This window comes from Cynocephalus volans, chromosome 4 (genome assembly GCF_027409185.1).
Source record: "Cynocephalus volans isolate mCynVol1 chromosome 4, mCynVol1.pri, whole genome shotgun sequence".
NCBI lineage: Eukaryota > Metazoa > Chordata > Mammalia > Dermoptera > Cynocephalidae > Cynocephalus > Cynocephalus volans.
The window spans coordinates 47,825,163-47,832,695 of NC_084463.1; positions in this window are offsets into that span (position 1 = coordinate 47,825,163).

Genomic DNA, 7,533 nt, shown 5'->3' on the forward strand with positions numbered 1-7,533 from the left:
GTTATTGGCCTGTGGCCCTGTCCTCCTGGGTGCCAGAGGCTTGTGATCAATATCTGTCACTGTTGGTACTTTGGTGCTGCTCAGTTTTTTTAAGAAGATAATCAATGTTCTGCAAAATATGCAACAGAAGTTGTATCAATTTTTAACAGCTTAGAGATAGAAAATATTTGCTGGAAAATAGATTCTTATACTCTCAGTTAAATGTTTACACAGCAAAGAATTTGCTGTTTTATTTAATTAAAATGTGTGAATTACTTCTTTTTATATCTAATTACTTTCTGAAGCTGATGCTGCCAAGGAGTATGTGATTCCTTTAGTTCAGTATCCACCATAAGTGGATATTCCTGTATTGTGGCTCTCAGTCTTTCATTGTGATTCTCAAACTTTCATACAAGAAAACATTTTTGTTTGTTTTTGGTGGCTGGCCATTACAGAGATCAAAACGTGGACCTTGGTGTTATCAGCATCACACTCTAACCAAGTGAACTAACCAGCCAGCCTTTGAAGGATAATCTTAAGAAGCCTCTATTGGTATGAAATATCACAGTGTTTTTCCTTGTGAAAGTGTTTAAATTTATCTCACTTTGTAGATTTTCTCTCTCTCACTTCTTATAAGATTTTTTTCCTTTTACCGTTAAAAATCTTGACTATTATTTCTGTTAAGGTTTTTAAAACTCTCCTTTGAAATGCTGCACTTAAAAATTCAAAGATCTGTGTCTGGTTATCTTTTAAAAATTTGTAAATCACCATGTTTTTGATTATTTTTATTATTATTATTTTCATTCTATCCAAACAATTAGGTGCGTTTTACTTTTAGTCTTCATCTATGTATAATTATATTTGTATTTTATGAAGTGTCACTTTACTGTTTTAGCTATATTAATTCTGCTCAATATTCTAGTTCACTAAACCTCTCATCATCCTAGTTTAATTTAATAGCTAACCTGTACATTGTTTATTAACTGGATATGTTTGTATACTGTGTATTTTCTATTTTGCTTTTTTTCAAATATTCTTTTAAATTTTATAGTTTCCAATTTTCACAAAAATTAACATTGATTTTCTTTTTTTAAAATTGTATTTGCTTAAAATTTCAAAACATAATCCCAATATGCATAGCTTTTGTGTATATTTTTTTCCAATACTTTGTCCTTATTTTCTTGGGTTCATTATAGTTTTTAATCTGGTTCACAATTTTTTGAAATGTCACATTTAGGATGGCTGCAATCACATTATTTTTTTGTTTATTCAATTTTCCTGGGGACAAGTTAGAAATCCACATAGATTTGACATCTTTGTGATCAGTCAGTATCTGAAGGAAGGTCTTCTTAGTGTGATTATTCTAGATTGTTCTCTGGATTTACTTCTGCTCCTGTGACGTTCTCATAATTTCCTTTAACTCTGTTTAGCATTTTAAGAATTCTTGAAGCTTCTTGAGGACTTTTAATTGTATACATGAAAAATTTTGGGAATACATAACATTTTCCCTAAAAGCACAAATATCCACAGGGTACACATGAGTAAAATATTTCATGTAGATATTGTGCAGCACCCAACAGCATCTGATGAGACATCCCAAGTTCCTTAATTTGGAACATCCCCTCTCCCAAATATACCATGTGGTGATAACAATTTGTGAGAGGTAATTTATTTTTCAATAACGAAAAGTTAATTTTAGGTTTTACACAAATTTATAACAGTACCAACGTGGATACAGCCAGTTTTACTGTTTTTCTGTTATGTTAGCTCATATTCATCCAACTATTTACCTGAATTCAGGGCTTCTGGCTTCAATCAACATCCTTCCTTATTATCATGTCCCCAACTCTAAAAATAATGTGTTTGGATTTTTCATTTGATTTATAAATTAATAATATTAGTCAAATAATATTTGCGTGTGGCTCGATATTACTTATTGGTTCCAACTTAATTTAAAGTATCTGTTTTTATTTTATACTGCCTAAAAATGTAACCTGTTAGATTTCTGCTTTCATAAAATTAATAATATTTTAGACCTAAAACTTGGCTATTTAAATTTTTTCTTCTAATATTGGAATATAATATGTAACCTCTGCTTACTAGTAAAAAATGCTGTCAATTTTTCTCCATGCCTAATTAGTCAAACTTTGTAATAAAATTATTTGTCATTTTTAATGTTAATTTAGTTGTATACCAAAACTTTTTATTTCTGTAATGGTAGTAATGTCACTTAATATGATTATAAATGTGTCAGTTTTGTCATTTTCCATGAATCTTTTTGTTATACATTTTAAACTCTTAGCTCTAACATTGGGAGGGCTAAGTAAATACTCTGATTTGTCCAATTTTATTTGTTTATTTTTCATTTACCAAATTATTTTGTATCTGGTTTTATTAAAATTTGCTTCTCTGATGTGTGTAAATACTGATTTAAAAACAGAGGTAGGCTAATGTGCTATCTTGATGAAATTCGAAGTCGAATGGAATGCTTCACTGTTTTCCTTTAGATTTAATAACTGTTTGACTCACAAAATAAATATGAGTATTAAGTACAGTAATTATAGTCATATTCTCCATCCTATATCAGAAGAAACTTTTGGTCATTCATTATTCACACCAAAGCTTCATTCTTTTATGTTGCACTTCCTGAACCTTCTATGACAACAGTATAGAAAATTTAGAAACATGGAATATGACACATGAGACATAACTACTTGATAAGCACAAATTATTGAAGTAAACTTAAGGAATACATATAGTTAGGCCTACAACAAGTAAAGAAATTGAAATAATTTTTAAAATCTTTCTACAAAGAAAAACATAGAATTAGATGTCTTGCATGATCAATTCTACAAAATATGAAGAAGAATCAATATTAATTATTCACAACCCCTTTTTTCACAAAAAAAAAAAATGAGGAGAGGACCCTCCTCGGTTCATTCCATGAGATCTATGTTGATATCAGAGCCAGACAAAAGCATCACATGTAAGGTATGATATGAATGAGCATCCCTAATGAATGCAGACACAGATGTCCTTTAAAAACTTTACCAAACTGTGTCCTGGAATATATAGAAATGACCAACACCATTACCAAATTAGAGTATTTCACAAACGCAATGTTGACTTAACATTCAAAAGTCAATTAATACAATACACAGTATAATAGACTAAAGAACAACAAAAACATTACTTCAATTGACACAAAAATATTTCACATATCCAACATCCATTTATAATAAAATTCCTAGCACATTAGGAATAGGAAGGAATTTTCTAGACCTGTAAAAGGGTGCCTATATAAAAGTACTGCTAATATCATGCTTAATGGTGAAAGACTAGATGCTTTACCTTAAAGCCTGAGAACAAATCAATAATGTCCACTTTTATCACTTTATTTAATATAGCCTTAGGGTTCAAAACAATAAAAAAATGGACATTTACAAGAGGTGACACTTTTAACTTTACTTTATCATACATTGGTAACCTCTTTACATCTAGAGGCCTCAATGTAGCAAACATTTTATATTAAAAGGCTGGAAGTTAGTGGAGAGCAGCATGTATACACAGGCCTCTGTCATTGGCCAGAACATCTTTGCAATCGGCAGAGGGTGTTTCCTATTGGCCAGATGCAGTGTGTTCCTCCACATTTCCCACTTCTGGTATAGAGGTCTGCCAGAAGGAAGTCCGGGTAGGGCTGGAATACTCAAATGCCAAGGTGGTTCAGGCTGGGAGGTGGAGTGGGGAGAGGTTCCCAGTGCTTCAAGTCCTGGGCCTGGACAATAGGCTCCATTGTGGCAGTCCAGGTTTCTGCATGCATGTGTGCATGCGCACGCACGCACGCACAAATGTATGCATACATAAAATTTAATCTTAGATTCCATAGCATCATCCCAACTTCTAGTTAGTAGGAAGTAGAGCAGTTTTCAGCTGAGAAGAAATTTGTGCTTAGAAATGTAGAAAGATAATTTTAAATTCAGTACATTCAGTGTTAACCCTACAGTTTGTTTGCTTTCCCAGTTTCAGAGAATCCCACCTTTCTCTTCCTATTGAGAATAAATAGTGTTAATATGGTGTGATTGACCATGTTCCCCATGTAATGTGCTGGGTAGTGGGTAGAGTGATACACTAATTCTAAGTTGTGCTAGCAATTTAACAATTTTTTGTTTTACTTTGCCTTGGTATACATATGTTTTTATTTCACAAGCTAACTGAAATTTTATATTAGATTCCCAGTGTTGAAGAAATTATAAAAAGATATCAATTTTGCATATGTGGAATGATCCCATCTGTTCTGAATATGTCCTTTATCTCATTCTACTTAACAGAAATAACTGTATATTTTCTGATTATTCAGAACTTAAATCCATAAACATGTTTTCAGATTAATATAGAATTTGAATTTTTAAAAGTGGTTTTTCATTCCTGAGAACATTGCTTTTATAAATGTTCAGTCTTGTGAAATATAAAAATGTATTTCCAGGTAGTTTCTGAATTCTTGAAGCAGGCATTTTGAGGGTAGGTTTACTACATTGAAGAGATTATGTGACCATGATGATGTCATTGGGCTAATCAATGAACACTAAATGGTCACCGTCTCTTTAAAAGGATGAGGCGGAATGTTTTCCTCTCTGTTCCGAGGTCACCAGGGAGACCACAGTTAGAGGGGGCAGCTGGAGCAGGTGAGAAGCTGCTCAGGAGGGTGGGCTCTGGGGCAGATGTGCTAGAAAAAGGTAGATATTCAGGTCCTACCTAGAAAGAAAAGCATCTCAAGTGAGTGTTTAGGTGTGACTATTGAAAGAGCATCTAGAAGGAGAAATGTTATTTAAGTACACATAGATTAACTGTGCCACATTGATGTTTAGTAATTGTAAACATTAATCTTCTAAAGATTTTCTTAGTTTTTTGATTAAAATGATGACATAGCTACAATATTATGAGTTTTTGAATAGTTACATTCATATACAATTTTGTTCAGCCTTTTCACCTTTTGTTCGTGTTTCTCTGCTGTGCTGGGTTTTGTTGAGCTGAGTTCACCTCTGAAGCAGGCTTATACTTGGAAAGAAGGAGATGCCTGACGGCTGACCTCTGAGCCCTCATCTTCTGTGCCTCTGCCAGCCCCCCTGGGCAAACCCAAGATTGTCCGCTCCTTCCCGGCCTCTCTAAGTCCCTTCTCTCTGAGTGTACTGGTAATATCTGCCTTTCTGTGATAAAGTCCTTAAAGAGGGTGTTATGTGCTTTTTTCCAACTCCCCAGATGTATTTGTGGGTAACATAATGTACATTCAAATATAAGATCACTTGGAAAGTGTAGTGCCTTTTTATTTTAAAACTACTGATATGTGGCTTTAGTTAGTTATTTAAGAGTTATAAAAAATTATTTTTTAATTTTCTTTTAGTATCTCTAGATAAAGTGAGATGTTGAAAATATGAATCCTGTTACTTGTGAACAGTGACCAACAACAACGGTGTTGTGAGGCCTGGCTGTCTACTTGAACCAAGAGATTTTGTCAGCTAGGTTTTTGGGGGTTTTTTTCTTTGCTTTTTGTTTTTTGTTTTGTATTTAGGATTCCAGCAGAAAAAGTATCCAAGCTTTCATTATTAGGTTTGTAAAGTATCAGTACTGTTAAATGGTAATAACTAAATTTTAACTTAATAAGTTTGTGTCTTCTGTTAATAAAGTGGGATTCATTTGTAAGGAGATTGACATAATGGAACATTCATATTTATTTGAAATATTCTAAACTTTTGCCTAACGTTTTCATTTGAAAATCATCTGTTAAGAATTAGGTTTACATGCTAACACCAAGGTCAGTGGTTTGGATCCCCTTACCGGCCAGCCACCCAAGAAACAAACAAAAAGAATTTGATTCACAGCGTCCCTTTATTCCTCCTACAGAAAGCTTTCCCCACAGAGGCAGGTCCCAGCGGTAGAGGTACTGCATCCACATGCCCTTCTTGGTGCAGGCTCCTCAGACTGCGTCTTTAGTAGAAATTCAAAGTGTTATAAGAAAATTGGGACTTGACTTTCTTTTAAAATGTCTATCAAATTTACTGAAAGTTTGCTGATTTGTGTAAGCAAAGAAAGTGTTTCCCAAAAAGTAAAATATTTAGCAAGAATGAATAAACAATTGTAATTTAGCGTTTTATTATAATTATCTATTACAAGTATAATGTAGTATACTGTAGTATAGTAACAGCTCTGCTGTATGTACTGATAAGGAGCATGTCTTTGCTTTTTGTGTTATTTCTCACATTTCAAACCTATGACCTTTTCAGGTCAGCATTGCCTCCTAGATGAGAGCAGCTCAGTGTGATTTGCCCAGTGTCCCCAGCTGGCATGGTAAGCCCCCCTTTGTGTTGCCACCATCACAGAGGATCCTCTGCACACTACTGGGGGCCTGGGGTTTCCATGCTGATGCAGGGTCAGTGTTGGTGCCTGGTTTAGTTTAGCCATGTCGGGGCATAAAGGAAGGGGTGTGGTCCATGCCTCACCAGTTTCTGGGTGACTGAGGAGTGTGTGGGTCAGGTTTGCAGTCAGGCAGCACCTACAGCTGGATAGGAAACTGGGAAGTGACAACATTTAGATGGAAGCAAAAAGAAAAATTTAGGTTGCAAGTGATCTTAAGTTGTGTGTTTTATGTTTTTAAGGTTTTCATTTAATACCTGTCTGTTCCCTCAGGTGGAACATCACAGAAACCAGAGTCATTAGCATTTAAATGTGATTAAAGCTGGACAGCTTGGAAAAGAATTCTCATGGTATGTACTGTTTTTCAGGTTTTGTTGTTTTAAACAAGAGCAAAAGTTTCACAAACATGATCCTCTAGAACCTATTAGAAAGTGAAAAAAATAGAGAAAAGTGTTATACTTTAAAGCTATTGCCTAGGTTCATATTTTCTAAGTGTCTCAGTTATCTGTTGCTGCTGACAATATCCCAGAAACTCAGTGTACTAAAACAATGCCTGTTTCTTATCTCTCAACGTTGTGGAATCTAAGCAGTGCTTCTCCCACATGGCACCCAAGAGGATCACTCAGAGTTCAGCCAGCAGGAAGGCTGGTATGGAGGGTCCAAGAGCAGCATCCCTCCTGGTCCTGGGTCAGGGCAGCTAAAGGCCAGGGCTCAGCTAGTCCTCTCCCCTACATGTAATCTCCAGCAGGGTGGTCTGCAGCCTAGGACTCCAGAGCCAATTAGATATGGCCAGTCCCCTTGCTGGCTGTCTGTCAACCTCACTCTGTGATCCTGTCTTTACCAAACTTGTGCTGGAGCTTATTTCCTTTGTTCCCTGATCCCTGTTTTGTAAAGCCCTGTCCTTAGCAGGTAAATGGCAGCAGGACACATTTGAGTTGCTGACTGTTTTTTCCTACCAAACATTACATATGTAACTATTAAAGTTTCCTTAATGAGTCTCCTGAAATCATCTTATGTGCCACACTTCACGTGCCATACTTCATGAAACACTGGTCAACAGGGCTTACTTCATGCACAGTCCCACATCTTGTAGGTAGAGGATTGTTCCATTTCATCCTGTTCTTATTTACATTTAGACAGGTTGTG